Raw genomic sequence first — 16,791 nt, 5'->3', positions numbered from 1 at the left:
TTGAGGAACAACTACCAATTCCTTTGAATTGCTAGGAGTCACATAATTGTATGGCTGATTGGTCCTTTGGCCATAATTCCTTTGTTGTCCTTGAGGTTGTCTTTGCTGATTTGATCCTGAAGCTTGGTTATATTGCCTACTTTCTTGATAAGATGGTTGATTAGGCTTATTATATTGACCTTGTTGTCTCTTTAAATTTGTTATCTCATTTTCATAAGTCTGCAATGTTTTCATCATACTGTCACTTTTCTCAATTAAGCCCTGATTTTGCTCCTATAGCTGTCTAATAGGAGTTGTAGCAGCATGTTCTTCTGCTGCAACCTGCACATTGAATGCTGGTAGTGCTGGCATTGACAGAATTACAGCCAATGGTGGTATAATAGCTAGTATAATCTTCTATATTTCTGCAGAATAAGGCATTGGAGGCCTCGGAGGTAGTTTACCAGCTTGTATTAAGCTGTTTTCAACCCTTACAGCGACATCAAATGCATCAGGCAAAGTACGCCCTCCCATAGATTGTATCATAACTAAAATATCACTATTAAAAGCCGTTAAATAAAATAAATGTGTGTAATCATTAGAAGGCTTAACAATTGCCGGTATTCTATCCCAAGTTCACTGAAAATGAAAATTAAAATCAAAAATATGCTCATTAGGATGCCTCTTAATGGTAGTCAACTGTTCAACCAAAGAAAGATTATTAGACTTATCTTCAAATTTGCTGATTAACAAGCTTCCCAATGCATCCCATGTATCAATTGAATTTATTGCAAGACTTCTAAACCAAATTAATGATTTACCTCTGAAAGATGTAGCTAATAACTTCAAGGCCACATCTTCATGCTAAACTTGGTGTAATCCGCAAAGGGTAGCAATATCCTTAATATGTTCCACAGCTGAAACATGATTTTCACCAGTAAAATATGGTACACTTTTTAATGCTGCTAGTGGAATATCATGATGGATAGCAATCTGCAAGGGGTTGCCAGCATTGAAAGCTACAAATGGAAAATTTTGAGCCATTTGATGAACTGATGGTATTTGTTTTTGTGCCGAAACTAGTAATGAAGGTCGGATAGGTTGACTTATCTTTCACTGATATGTTTTTAGTTTTGTAACAGCAGCTATAGCACCACTTGTAGATGCTAAAAATACAAATTGGTCCCTTGATAATGGCTCAAAAATGGGCCCTTCAGATTCAGAATGATCTCAAACACTTAAGTCTTCAGGAAAACCAATATCTTCAATAACTATCATGGATTCTTCAAAATTTGTTAGCTGTTCTTCAATTATAGGATATTCAAATGCTAAAAAATCTGATCTGGATGGTGAAACTAATCTTCCCCTTGAAATTGTTGGTGTTCTTCTTCCTCTTGTTGTCCTTCTGGGAGCTCTTCTCATTAAAAAATCACCAAACTACAACTGAATCTACGATAAACCTTAAACACAGAGTCACCAGGTGTTAATAAAATACCTTCAAAAAGGTTGAAATATTGTTGTTCACACCAAAACAATAGTAAAATCTTGAAAATCAGAGAACTGTGAAGCAGTTTGTGGTCCCACTAGGCATGCCAAAAAATTGTTGTCAATTAGGATTTGCGCCTTTAGCGAGATGTAGAATCAAGCTATCCTACGAAATAGTGGAAACTCTCTCGGGTGGTGCGTTGTCCTAAAATGAGAGAAGAATCTCCAGAAGCTAGGCCAATTCCTAAGTTGTGATCACCTAATCCTAAATTGTACTTGAGATAAGGGTAAGAAATGAAAGAATGAATGATTAAAACTAATCTAAGTGAGGTGATACACCAATGGTTATGAATTTAATTTTGATTACTTCAGCACAAACTACGAAAAAGATAATTGATTCACAATATCAGACAATCATGTAATCACAAAAGTGTTTCTATATAAGGATTGAGATCTCCTTCTTTGAAAGGGATACCTAAGTTTCACCAATTGTTTGCAAGGAAACAATAATCACAAACATAGACCTACAATCACATGTATAACGATTCAAATTTGCAACTAGGAATGTAACTATAATGAAGGCGAACACAACATTAAAGAAAGAAATTCACAAAATTGCACAAGAATCTATGATAAGGAACAGCTGTATCTCTATAATCAATGCTGAAAAAATCTCTGTCACAAGTGCCCTTACAATCAACTCAAAATTTACAATTTGCAAAAAATCTGAATCTGAAAGGAAGGTCCATTGTAATGAGGATGGAGTACAATATATAGAAGAATAACCATAACTTAGATTCCCAAGTCATGTCTAGGAAAAATCACCCAAAAATGATGAAAACAATGAAAGAGCCACTGAAAACTGCACTTAACCATCTGCCTAACTGCTGGATAACTCAAAGCTACCTCTAGCTCTGGAAAATCATGCACAAAAAGGTTCAAACTCGGATATACTGCATAACCCTCAAAAATAGCATGTGAAAATGCTCCAAATTATGCAATATATGCATAAAATAAGCCCTTAGTCTGAACTGTATGCATAACTGATCATAACTGCCTCATAGGATGCTAAAAAATATCATCAAATGACTCACAAACGTGCATGTGGAACTGGAACTGAACTTAGCCTCAATGAGTACCCCCTGTTAACTGAATGTCCCCCTATTCCAAAAATAGCGTTCCCGTTTTCTCTCCTTGCATTTACGCATTTAAATGCTAAATCTCTCTTGATTTCCATTTGATTAATTAATAAAATCAATGGCCTTATAATTACGATCACTTGACATATTAATTTTACAATTGAAGCTCATTTATATTAATTTAATATTATCATGTTTATTCTTATATTTTATCATTTTTTAAAATGAACACGTTTAATATTAAATTAATATAATAATGGAAACTATTCTTTTATTATTTTCTTTAATATTAATACTAATATGTTTTAATTATCAACGTGTTCTTTATTAATTTTAAAACGTATTAATATTAATATTAAAGAAATAATGGATAATAATTTTTTTATTAGTTGAATATGTATACAATGATTTATATAAAATATCTTTCATTATATACATATTCAATTAATAAAAATAGAGTTTATAAAACTCAACTCCATTATGAAGTAATGGACCCGAAATCTTATTAAAAATAGCAAAGGGGAAATATAAAATACATCCAAAGACCAAAAGAGGGTAATTACTTTGTTTTGTCTTCATTTTGATCTCATGTATGGAGGAGGAAAGGGGTTTTAAAATCCTAGCTGTAGGCATGGATATTTTGCAGATTTGTGGGCACCATTTTTGCTAGTAGCTTGCATTTTTTCCTTGTCTTGCTTCTATATTCAAATCTCTGGTCTTCGACTGTGGATTGGGTAGATTTTTTCCATTGAGAGTAAATTCGACTCCATACTTGTTGCTTTGACAACAGATTCGCTTGGTTCTAGGCACCATATTTGCCGCAAATTCTGGGCATTCTATTATGTCACAAATATTCTTTTTGTTGAGCATTCACTTCATGGGCTTTATTCATGCGTGAGTTGGCTTTTACCAATGATTTTCTTGGGTCCTTGACCTTGCTTGAGCCAACTTTTACCAATGGCTGAATCTTTGTAACCAAGGGTTCCCTTTATGTCAAAATCTTGCCATCATTTCTCCTGTAATGAGCTGTATGTTATGAGATTGCTGCTACTTTTAATGGTGCCTTAAACATTATACTGCTATAAGTTCATCTTCATTTTTTCCCTCTTGACTTCTATAATGGATACTATGTACTTACTATTCTGAACATTGTTCATTTAGCAGCCAGATTTCCTTTTGTAAAACATGAATAACCAACAGTATTTTTTAAATAATCATTGTTGTCAGCAAAGGGTAATGTAAACTTTTGGATATTAGAATCCACTTCAAACTCTATTGCTCTCATGAATTATTTTTACCTTCTTTTAAATCTGATGTTGGAATTTTAATTCCATTCTAGCTGTTGGATTATGATACAGGCTGTGATGCTTTACCTTCATTTGTTGAATACTTAGCCCCCACCTCCTCATTTTTGTACATTTATGGAAGATTTATGTACTGTTATAGTGCCTAAACAGAGCTAATAATGATAGATATTACCATGGTCCAGAACTTGAACCCCACTGATACTTGTCTATAAAAGGCCTGTTCCATCTTTCCTCCACCAGAAAAAGCTTTAGACATGATATGAGCTTCTCTATTGCATTGTACTTTTGAACCTCAATATTGATGCTTTCACTTAAAATATTGTTTTAGCACGAATCTTCCTTGCTATTATCTAGTCTTTGACTTCTCCTTCATACATGTATCTTTCATTATGATGTTTGATTTTGATATTTCCATTTATTCATGGCTTTGTTGCTGTAAACTCCTTTAAAATTTTAGCTTGCCTTTGCCATTGTACGTGAAGGAACAATTATTTGAAATTCATTTTTCTTGTCATGGTTTAAAAGCACATATTTCCTTTTTACTTACTATCATCATTTAAAGATAGGGCAATAACATCTGATCTTTTCCATTAGAATCTTTATTGCAAATATCGTGATTTCTTATCAATATTGATGCTTTCATTTAAAAAATATTGTTCAAAACTTCTTAAAATAAACATTTTCTATTCACATCTCATTCCCAAGAGATCTTGAACCAGTTATGTATTCTAGAAAACCTTTGTTCCTATACCAGCAGGATGATGCTTATTCTGGTCTTGTTTGTTCATAATATGAGAAATCTGGGTAATTGTCCTGAACATAACCTGAATCCTATATTGAAATACTAGAATCAAATGATGACATGTGCTATTAATGCCCTTGTTTATGCGCATTACATTTTTTTGTAGTAGATTTCCTTTCCTTTCCTATTGATTTAGCACTGATAGGTAATTCTAATTGATCTTATGACTGATTGTACCTATACTTTATTGATACATGCTGAAATGTACTTGCAAAAATAATCAAACCCCTTTAACTTCAGACTTTGAAACTATACACATCCTCCATGATTTGACTAAAAGGTCCCATACCTAAATTTATGTATGCCCCCTCGACGACCTCCTCTCGTCCTTTGCCCCTACATGATTCAACCAAAAGGTTCCACGCCTGTAATGTATGTGTGTTGCTTCAATGATCTCCTCAAAGTCTTTAATCAACATCATTGGTTCAACTGGAAGGTCCCATACTTGTAATTTATGTATGCCCCCTCGACAGCCTCCCCAATTCTTCTGTCTTTGCACGAACAATCTCAGCCAAAAGGCTTCATGCATGTAACTTACGCATGATCCTTCTATAGCCTCTAATCTTCATACCTATTTCTGCACATGGAACAAACTCATTAATAAAAACATGATTTATTTTCCTCAGATTTTCTTGTTTTCCTTCCTTTTAGCATAGTTATCTGGATGACTATTTTTTATAAACAACAGAGTATAGATGATAGGAAAGTCTTTCATTGCTTAGTTCGTATGAACGAATCCATTTCTTTACTTATTTTTTTACAGGTTTTACTCCCGGATGGAGATGCGGGATCAGCGCTCTAGCGTTCAATGCAACAACCTTCCATTTAGGCAATGGATGCCTTTCTTTTCTATCTTTTTCAGTAGTTTTCTATTTGTACAATGTGTTTAATTCAGATATTTATGTTAGGGGCTGAGAGCACTAGTAATATCTGAATGCATTGTATTTGAGTACTGTGTAAATATGAACACTTTGTAAAAATATTTTTAGAATACTTGAGTAAAAAGTATTATATTTTTGGTACTTGTATCCTGAAAAAGTGATCAATTCTCTTTCTTATGCTTCCTGTACTTTGTTTGCTGCATTCTTTTCATTCTGCACTATATACTCTCAGTAGCTAAACACATTTAATCAGCATTTAAAACATAATCAGTTTAGTGTAAAACATAACAATTTAAAAGTTATGTTAAATTGGTAACAGAACATTCCATCAAAGATGATCTATACTGAGGAATTATGGCTTTTCTATCTATTAAGTGGAAGTTTCACATTTTTTGAACATTGAAATAACTTTACTTTTATTGATGCAGCTAAACTATGAGTGTTGTTTGTCTTCTTGAAAAATGGTAAGCTTTCAACTTTTGTGAAGCCATTATGGATGCAAATGAACTACAACTGGTGAGGTGTCAATTTTAAGGCAATTTTTGTTTCTATAGTACAGTTCAATTGCTAGAAATAGGCTCAGTGATTGATTGCATTTTAATATTATGTCCTGCATGCTCTTGCCAAGAAATTGATCAACAAGTATCCAAATAAGGGGTTATAGTTATATATGCACTCTTATGATGATGTGATTGGGACTGTAAGTTTTTTTGTCATGTTTATCTATTTGGAACATAGAGATTAGTTAGTGTCATTGGTTTTCATTCCTGATAAATAATTCTTTCCTAATTTTATTTTTCCTTGTAGTCTTCACAAGCAACAATGTCTCAAGAACCAAAATTTAGATGGTTTATACCAATTATTACAAAGGCTTTGCTCTCACAGGAGCCTTTTAAACTGCTTAAAATTTGATTCTAAAGCACAATTTCTTGGTAGAGACTCAGGATATCATGCACATTTCTTCCTCCTTCCCATTGTTTTGTATGAAAAAAATCATGTGATATGAATGAAACAATGGTGTGGAGGTAGAAATGTGTATGATACCCTGAGTCTGACACCGAGCAATTATGCTTTAGAATCCAATTTTGTGCAATTTAGAAGGCTCCTATGAGAGCAAAGCTTTTCCAATAATATCTAAATTTCTACCAAGTGTTGGTCTCAATTTTGACCAACATGTCTTCCCTTTCTTGTTGCATGTATGGTACTGCGGTAGAAAATTAAGGGTTCTTGGTTGCAATTTCAACACAAGTTGAAAGATATCTTGGTCACAATTTTGATGATGGTTGGTCTTTTTTCCATTGAACATTTGGCTTTATTATCAAAAAAGTAAAGGGGTGTACATCAAAATTTTGACCAGCAATGGATGCAAATGAGGAAATAAGAGTTCAGGCTAGACTAAGGAAATTGATGAAACTCACATTAGTAAGTCAACCTTTTTTGAGTCAAAATTTTGATGCATAGTTACTGTGATGAAAAATTGACTTAAAAATATCGACGAAAGATTTAGTCATCTATTCGACCAATTTTGGTCAGAATTTTGACCTTTTCTCATCAAAATTTAGGGATAAATTTACTAGTGTGTAAGGGATGGGATTGTTATGGGTTTCTTAATTTTTTCCTTTTTGTGTTTTATACTTTATTTTATGAGGGAAACTATAAGGGTTGTGTTAGCATACTCACCCTCAGATAGGGCAGAAGTGTCCATTTATGGGAGGAGGGCCTTAGTTTGACTCTAGGTTAGTGTAGAGTCTCTCCTCATGATAAGGAGAGGGAGAGAGTAGGGTGATATGGGCCCGTACTCATCAATACAAACCATTTTGTGCTATGAAAATTAAGGAGTGAAAGAAAATAAGTTCTTGTGATTATTAGTCTTGAAGAGAAATCTATTTTGGTGTTGTGATTGACTTCTCCTACCCTAGAAAAATTAACTTTCTCCCTACTCTTGGTTTGATAATGAACCTATTGTATAAACCTTGGATGGGAATAATTGGTTGAATGTGTATTTGTGTTGAATCTTATTGAATCCCAGTTAGTTTTGGTTCTCCATAGTTAGCTTGATGTAACTTGTAGATTTTGTAGTTGCTACCTTGATATGGAGCCAACCTAGATTCAGGGTTTTAGTTTTTTGATTCAAAATGTCTTGGAGACTTCTCCTCAGGATAATGATCCTAATGTAAAATTATTGTTAACCTTACTTTTGAAAATGACTATGATATCAGGATTTCTTCCCTAGTTCTTTCCTGATGAAGTCCTTGAATCAATTGTTATAAAAAAAATGAATAAGAAGTGGCTAGCCCACGTGTGTTGAATTTTTTTTAGCAATTTCCTTTCATATGACATTCTTCATGATTCAAATTTGTATGCATATGCTTAATGGTGATTAGATGCAATGATGTTATATAAAGTTATGAATTTGATTATGAACATGTGTTAAAGAAATTCAATTTATATGGTTGGTATTTCATTCTATATTCTTCATAATTATTGAAAAGAGAAATATCCCTACTTTAATGCATAAATATAACATCAAACACTATGCTATAAATTATCTTAGAAGATGAAAAAAAATTCTCTTTTGCAATGAAAATAAATTGTATGAGAAAATTTAATACTCGTGAGGAAAATGAACATTTAGAAATTTTATCCTATCTAGAAAAAAATGCTCTCTACCTTTTGTATGGGAAGTTTTAATTCTCTAGGGAATAGAGAATATTCCTAAAAATATTTTCCCTTTAAGCATGGACACTTATAGAATTATAGGTTTGTAAATTTAACATACAATAAAATAAAAAATAATTCATTCCTAATAATCCTATTCCTACGTTATCCTACCCCTCACCTCACAATATTTAACACTTAGCTTTTAAAACCCTCCCCTCAAGAAAAAAGGCACTGAAATGGCCTCCTAAGTCTTCTCCCATACCCATGTGAAAAATCTAACATCATGAGGCAAGAAGGATGGAGCACATGCCCACGTGAAGACTCCCTTGGAAGCTACCATGCCTTGAGGTGGTGAGGATCCACATGGACAGAGGTAGTTGGAGGGGTAGTATTGAAGGATGCCCCATCATTCCAAGCATGCCCAGTCCTATGACATGCATCATCCTCAGGCACTGCACTTGGAAGGAAGTCATGAGCCTTGGGAAGAGGGTAGCCACTTGCCAAGTGGCTTAGGGAGATGGGTCGAGTATAGGGGTAAGGGGTAAGGGTAATGTAAAGGGGGCTGGGTTAAGGTGTAGTGATTAGGCTAGGGTAGTGTGATTTTTTTATTGGTTAGTAGAGTGTTAGAGTTATTAGTAGTTTTAGGCTATTCGCTAGTAAGTATTTCCATAGATAGTTAGTTAAATATAGTAAGATTTTATTAGTGATAGTTATAGTTTTTTATTTATATATAAAGTTTTTTTTTTTTTTTTGAAATTAGTTGATGGTAATTTAGTAAGTTAATGGTAGTAAGGTTATTTTAGATATTAGTTAGTAGTTTTTTAAGTTTTTTTGGTTTGGTAATTAGGATTATAAATTAGATAGCACTAAATGTTAGTAGATGATAATTATCATCAATTTAAAAATAATAATTGGTAATTAAATGGTGTTAGGATTTCAGCAAATTAAGTGATAGATAATTTTAGTATTATTTAATTTTATTTGATTTTGACAATGTTATTTCTTTATTTTTAAAGGTAGTAATGTTGTTCCTTTATAGTTAATGATGTTTTAATAAAGAAGGAAATAAGAGATAGCTACAAGATTTTGTTTGGTTATTAGCTTTATTATTTGAATACCTTAGTAGAATTTTAGAAAATAGAATTTCATCTTCAAGATGGCCATAGTAAATTTAATTAAATACAAATTTAATTTTTATGACTTAATAGAGTTGATAAAGTTGAATTTGTAACTAGGAATAATAGTCTATTTGGATGAGACTAAGCAAGATTGATATTAATAAGTAGAATTAACCTATGAAATAAAGGTCATGAATAGATTAACATTCAATGTTTAATAATTGTAATTAGTTTAAGAAGTTTCTTTAAACATTGGGAACAAGCATGAATGTAATTAAACAAACATTCTGAAAAGATGAAACCTGGTTCAACTAGGAGATTTAACTCACACATGAAAAAATATGAAACCTTAGAGAACATTATGCATCTTAAGTGTCTTAGTCAAACATGATCATAGTGGATTTAATAAAATTTTAAAAAAAAATCTATGTGTTTTTGCCCCTTTATTTTGGGCATGACATTATCCTTGAACTATAAAAGCAAGTTTTGTTATCCTCTCAGCACTCTCTTTTTTTTTGATATTTTCAAATTTACTCTATAATTTTTGCCTTTGCTCATATATAAATCTTCTCTTTTGTATCCATTCTCTGTCAACTAGGTGTGTGTACATTCTTGTGGCTTCACTTGCTAAATATATTTTGACAATTACAATATCATACAATTATGTTCATGCCTGATAACTTATTTTATTAGGTGATCCATTATACTCCTCTAATTGTGTTATATTTTTGGATTATCTATAATATTGGGATTAAAATGTGTAGATTATGGTATATTTTGGGAAATTGTTTGAGTTATAGGGCATTCATTAGAAAGGAAGTAGACCTCTATACTATGCAGTGTATCACCTCTTCTAGATTAGATAAGATAGTTTTTATTTCATGCATTCCTTCTCCCTTTTCCTCTCAAAAGAGTAGTTAGGTACACCCTGATAGTAAGGAAGTCAGCCTTCTCTAAGGACTCAAAATCATTGTTCAAGCACCACAACTTGGAGGTTGTTTCCATGTTACACAAGGTCACTTGAGAAGTAGTTCCTCAGAAAAGGGTGCAAACTTTTGTGTCAATAGTTTTTGGTATGCTTGGTGGGACAAATTCAAATTCATAAGTCCACTAGTTAGCTAGTTGAAGATTCATTCATTGAGAATTTGGGTATTATTCTTAGTGAAATCAATCTTTGGAGGCATTCTATCAAACACCATAGTGACTCTAGTGCACAATCTACTGGTTCCAAATAGGCACAGTGCTGGTATGTAAAGATCATTCTTGTTCTTTTGTGATTTTCAATATTTTCTATGAAATTGTAGTTTTTATGAAGCTCTAACCATGGAATCATTCCATAGAAATAGCCACTATTTTCCCCTATATCATGAGGAGGCTATTCCTCAACCCTCCCATTCCCTATGTTAGTCATAGCCTAATTATAACTAGCATGATTATCTAGATCACTAGAGGGAGAAAAAATCAGCCTCATTTGTACTTTCCTTAGTTTTCTCCCCTACAATACCAAATGACTCGCTTGCTCAATTTCCCACTAAGCCTTATAATATTCCTAAAGCCAAGATGGAAGAGCTCTATAACTGCATAAATGTTTTATCTTCTTACTATTCCAACCTGGGAAGGACTTTTAAAAAGGTCCATAACCATTATGAGCTTTCATATGGTGGGAACCTTGCCTTCATCATGCTCTCATGAAGTCTTGGATTGATGCAATTATTAGAGATAGGGAAACATGGTTTTATGACTCTTATATTTGTGAGGTGGTAAATGAGACTACAGTGGTTTTTAGAAGGGCTTGGGAAGCTCTCTCCTAGTTTCAGTGAGAGGACGAGCAAAGGTAGATAAGGACTAACAACAAAAGAGAAAGACAAATGAGGGAGTTAGAGGAGGTAAAGCTTAAGCTTGCCCAAGTACAAAAGGCTGAAGTGCAAGAGCCTCCAAGGAGGAAGTTTTCTAGTTTTAGAAAAAGTAGCCCTCCCTAACCCCCCATTTCAAGCTACCCTAAACCTCAATCTATAATTCAGACATCTCTACATGCCAAGGAGGCAGATGCCCCCCTTCTCTAAAATATATCATCCCAAGTTTTAGGGGAACCTCTCCATTGGATGAACCTTCTATTGTTTCCTCTCTACCCCCTATTAGAGAAAGTTGGGTTAGTCATGAGCCTCCTAGACTTATCACTATTTCCCTATTTCAAGATGGACCCATTGTATGGACTCTTGATGGTCCAAATAAGGAGTTCTTGGAGAGTGAAAACAAGCCCACAAAGCTACCATGGGAGGATTTGCATTCCACTAAGGAGAGAAAGTAGGTAGTGGTTCAGAAGAAGGAAGAGGATACAATCCTCTTAATTTATGAGCTTCCCTCCTTTATTGAAGAAGAATAAGAAAAGGTTGTTCCTTCTTTTGAGGAACAAATCATGGCTTTTGAGCCTTTACAAGTGAATGAGGATCTGCTACAAGTTGAGCAAGAAGAGAACCATTTTCTATAGAAAAATGTCCTCCATGATTTGGTGGATGAAAAAGAGAGCCTCAAGGATATCTCTATCCTTGAGGAAGAACATGCTGACCAACATGAGGTTGTGTCATGCCCTACATTTAACTTGACAAAATACAACCAAAATTACTTTATTTTTCCTTTTTTAAATTTTTATTTAAATTTTATTGAAATTATTAATATATATATTTATTTTACTCTTTATTTATTATTATTATTGTTCCAAATTATTTAAACCTACTAAAAACGTATTATTGGAATGATCCTAATTTCACATCTTTATTTTTTTCTCCATCCTTAACTCTTAATCTACTTGCTCTTCTATAGCAATAACTCCCTAAGAATTTATCTTAATCCTAACAACTATATTATCTCTAAATATTACTTTCCCTCCCCCACACACCACTTTACCACTTAATCCTTACATCCCACAATGGTGTAATTAACAAAATAATTTAATAACAACAATTTACATACTAACTCTACTTGATCCCACCTTACTACTTAATCACAACTTAACCTACATGAGCCTTACTCCCTACCTCTTTATTTTTATTTATTTATCTAATCCTACTATTACCCCATATGAGCTTCCAAGCTGATCACGTGAGGATGCAATATCATTTTGTTTGGAGCTGATCACGTGAGGATGCAATATCATTTTGTTTGGGGCTGATTTGACTTTGGCTGTCCAAGATTTAAAAGCCCTTTTTTTTTCTTTTTAAAAGAAACTTTTATGCTCCAATTCCTTCTTTCTCCCAACGTATGCACTTCTACCAAGGCCAATTTCATTGGGTAATTGTAATGTACAAAATCTACTTTCAAAGGCTTGCTAGGCATACTTCATGTAAGTGTACCTCTTGTTTAATTGGTGGTTATTCCAAACTTGACTTGGTCTTTTCATACATCTTTTCTTACTTTTGAAAAAGCTGTTTTCCTCCATTCAAAATACAGTCCTTGCTGCACCAAAAATCTGCTACGTATAGGAGGGAAAAGGTATGGGGAGCTCCCAAGGTGGTCAGCCTTGGGATGTTCCCCAAGTTTTAAATTATGATTTCCAAGTTTGCTAGGTTTGTGAGAGTACAAAAAGGTAAGTTTAGGTAGTTTAGTGTATGTTTTTTTTTAAAATTTATTTTATATGTATATATATTTTAAATAATTAAATTTTTGTTCAACTTTTTTTGATTTAAGAATTCATATTTATTTTAAAGGAGATTATTGATGGTGACAAGGGGTCACATGTTTTCAGTGGGTCTGTTGTGTATTTGTCCAAGGAAAGATATTAATTGCCTTTACTTTATTTTATTTTGTATAAATGCTTTTTTTCTTTTAATATCTTATGTGTTAGGTATCTAGAATATTCCTTTCAATAATTTATTGCTCTATAATTGGGGAGTGGATTTTCTTTTACTCCCCATACATTTTCCAGAGGGGAAAATGTGAGTCTACAGCAAGTCTAATTTGGATTGATTTAAATGTTACTTTTCTCAACTAACCTTTTTACTTTTGAGTATGTTTGTTGTAGCATAAAAAGTTCTAAGTGGATATATGTATAGTAAAGTAGTATTGTCTACTTAGCAAGTTTGTTTGATCTTCAAGAAAATTCAATAATGAATAAAGATTAAACATATACATTGAACTATCAAACAAGATGATTTTTTTTTTCCAAGTTCTAATATGCACAACCTACACCATTTTTCCATGTCTCTTATACATTTTTGTATCTTGCCAACTATATTCATAATCATAAATCTACATGTCACTTATAAAGTACATATCTATAATGCATCAAAGAGAAGAATTATCTACAATCTTACTTCATAAAAAATGAAAATTTACATAGAAGACTTCATTACAATTAAAATAAGAACATACAACCTTTCAACCTTCCTTCCATGATTTTCAAATGGTAATAATGATAGAAATATATTACACATCACATTCTAACTCTTCCATAACTCATAAAACTTCAAATGATCATTTCTTAACAAGGATACATACAGGTACAACATTTTCAAATTTATTTATTTTTCTCTACATAGTCTCAGGGTAACAATGGCACAATCTCTTTTCATCACAATGAGACAACACAAGAGACCTTAAAAATCATGAACATTGAGAAACATGAACATTGAGCCTTCTTTACTCATTTGGATCTTCTCCAATTTGACAAGGGTGAAACCCCTAATAGTTTATAGCATGAATTTGCACCAAACACACAAATAGGAACCATGGAGGCTCACCTCCCAACCTAGGCTTCTAAGAAGCTACCCACCGAGCAGGGGAAACAAGGACCAAACAGGTTACACACATACTTCACAAAATTTTGTATGAAAACACAATCAACACCCTTCCATGGCTTGCATAATGATACACCATTGGAATCATAAAATATTGGGTGAAGGTGGGCTCTTCAAGGAGGAGAAATTCTAACAACATAAATAACATATTGCCAATGCATTTTGCCTCTCAAGGCCACCACAACATAAACAACATATTGCCACTACATTGCCTCTCAAGGCCTTCAACACAACCATCTTCTCCTCATCCACCAAACCTCCTTATACCTCCCAAAACAACAAGATTCATGGCCATGATGGAGCCCATGCTCCATGATAATAACAAACCTCATCATGAGGTAAAAGAAAAAGATTTCCTTTCTCACCTGCAATGTCAAGCCCAACTTGTACCCTTCACCCAAGGCTTCTCTGCCCTCCCAAGGGTGAGTGAAGCCTTCACACCCATAATCACAATCAACCCTCACATTCAAAAAAGAAGCAACAAAAAAAAAATGAAGAACAACAGAACAAAACCAAGAAAATATCTCCAAAAGCACAAAACACATTCACTTCTTCCCAAGACAATGACAAGCTCATAACACAAGATTGGAAATGCAATGCATACTCCATTGATAACCTTTCACACTTGCAAATTTTCTTATCCATACTAAAGAAAAGGAATAAAAGAACATGTTTAAGCCACCAACCTTGGTCCAAGCTAGAGTAAGGATAGTTGTAGAAGAGCTCCCTTAATCTCCCTCCAAAACTTAGTTGTCTCTAAAATTAGAGAGTGGATGAACAACCCACTAACTTGTCACTCCTCCCCTAAAAGACTCTCCACTAACCATTCTTAGTAAGAACATCAAGCCCCCCTTTCTTACATTGTTGCTCCTCCAAAATAAGAAGGTTGACCAAGTGGGGTTGTGAGGGTTCTATCATGGAAAAACTCCAAATTTTGAATTGGTATAAGTAAGCTTTGTTTAAGGGGGTTCCCAAAACTAGGAAAACATCAAAATAATTAAATTTAGGCCCCTAACCTACTATACTACCATTAGGGTGGCTTTTTAACAATAAAATAACACTTTAGGATCCCATTTAGACCCCCTAAACTCCTTGTCAAGTTTTAATTCGAATTCCTACATGATGTGACCCATCCATACACTCTCTCCCAAATGGGAGTACTTAAGCATTAATTTGAAAAGAAAGAAGAGGACCAAGATTGAACAACCTTGAGACCAACACTATAGGTGACATGTCATCAACACATAGACTGTACAAGTGTCAAGTGACACACATAAAAAGAAATACATTACATTTTCCTTGACATGCCCTTAATGCACCTAGGTTATGATTAAACATATTCACAAGCAAGCAAGAAATCATGCAGTTATGAAGAAAATTACTTTCACAATGAGGCTTTTGAATCTTCCAAAGATTCGCCTTGGTTAAACTATGTCACAAGGTTTGGAACTTGTTTCCCCCAAGAATTTCCATGGTTCCACTTCCTGCACAATAAACTCGAACATCAATAGTCCAAGGAGTCATATAGCATGTACAACGTATAAGCGTATAGTGATAATCATAATTCAGGTACATCTTCCTATTTAAATCATCCAAGATGTTAGAATAACAAATCTGCATAACATAAGCTACCAGATTAACATCTATGTGCATATCAAAATCAATTTATCATTTACTAGTGTATCATAAATCATCATAACTGCTTCTCTGAATATCATAATCATTCATCTCATAAAGCATTATAACCAAATTGGCATCTATCCATAATCAACTTAACATTTAACATCACATCAAAATTCTAATAATATTAATTCATAAGATTGCATCCATATATTTTCAACCATTTCCTACACAATATTAGGTTCTAATTGCATATGATAATGTAAACCACTACTACTAAGTATCAAAGTGCGTAAATAAAATAATCCATAGTCCATCAAGTCTCAAATAACTGTCAAAATATCTAGATCCTGAATATTCAAAATGTAAATAAAATATCCATGCTATGACGGGTCGAGGTGAGGCCTCACAGGTTGCCCCTCAATATATGCATGTTATTGAAACTATAATGGAGGAGATTGATGTTGAAGATGATCTCTTGGATGAGTTTGATGCTATCTTCTCTTCAATAGAAGTTGAATCATCATCTCATATATATGAAGAATGTGAGTTGCAATAGCAACAAATGGAGATTCACACCATATCAGTAGCTCCTAAGGAGGTGGCTCATGAGCATTATGAGAAAGATCCAGAGATTAGTGCTTCATAGGAAGAGGAGACATTTCCAAACCAATTAGATACTACCATTGTAGATCATAATCAAGTGGTCAAGGATGATTCCTTTAGCCCTATACCATCAAGAGGATGCCCCATAAGACATCTAGCTCTAAAAAAATTAGTAGGTTTCCCCCAATCATGCTTACACTTGAGCATGAGGGTGAAGATCATAAAGAGGAGCAAGTATGTTTTTATCCACAAGGTAATGCCCCAATGTTGGAAACCTTCATTACTTTTAGCATTGGGAGGAAGTAAGTCCATGCAGTAGTATGCTTGTCGCACTTGTTGATTCACTTGATTGCCCTTATGAATGGAACAAGAAATTGACTTATAAGGAAGGGAAGCTACT

This window comes from Cupressus sempervirens, chromosome 9 (assembly GCF_028749045.1).
Source record: "Cupressus sempervirens isolate cs-2001-9-10 chromosome 9, ASM2874904v1, whole genome shotgun sequence".
In the NCBI taxonomy this organism is placed as follows: Eukaryota; Viridiplantae; Streptophyta; class Pinopsida; order Cupressales; family Cupressaceae; genus Cupressus; species Cupressus sempervirens.
The sequence above is the reverse complement of the archived record's forward strand: the minus strand, read 5'-3'. Positions refer to the sequence as shown.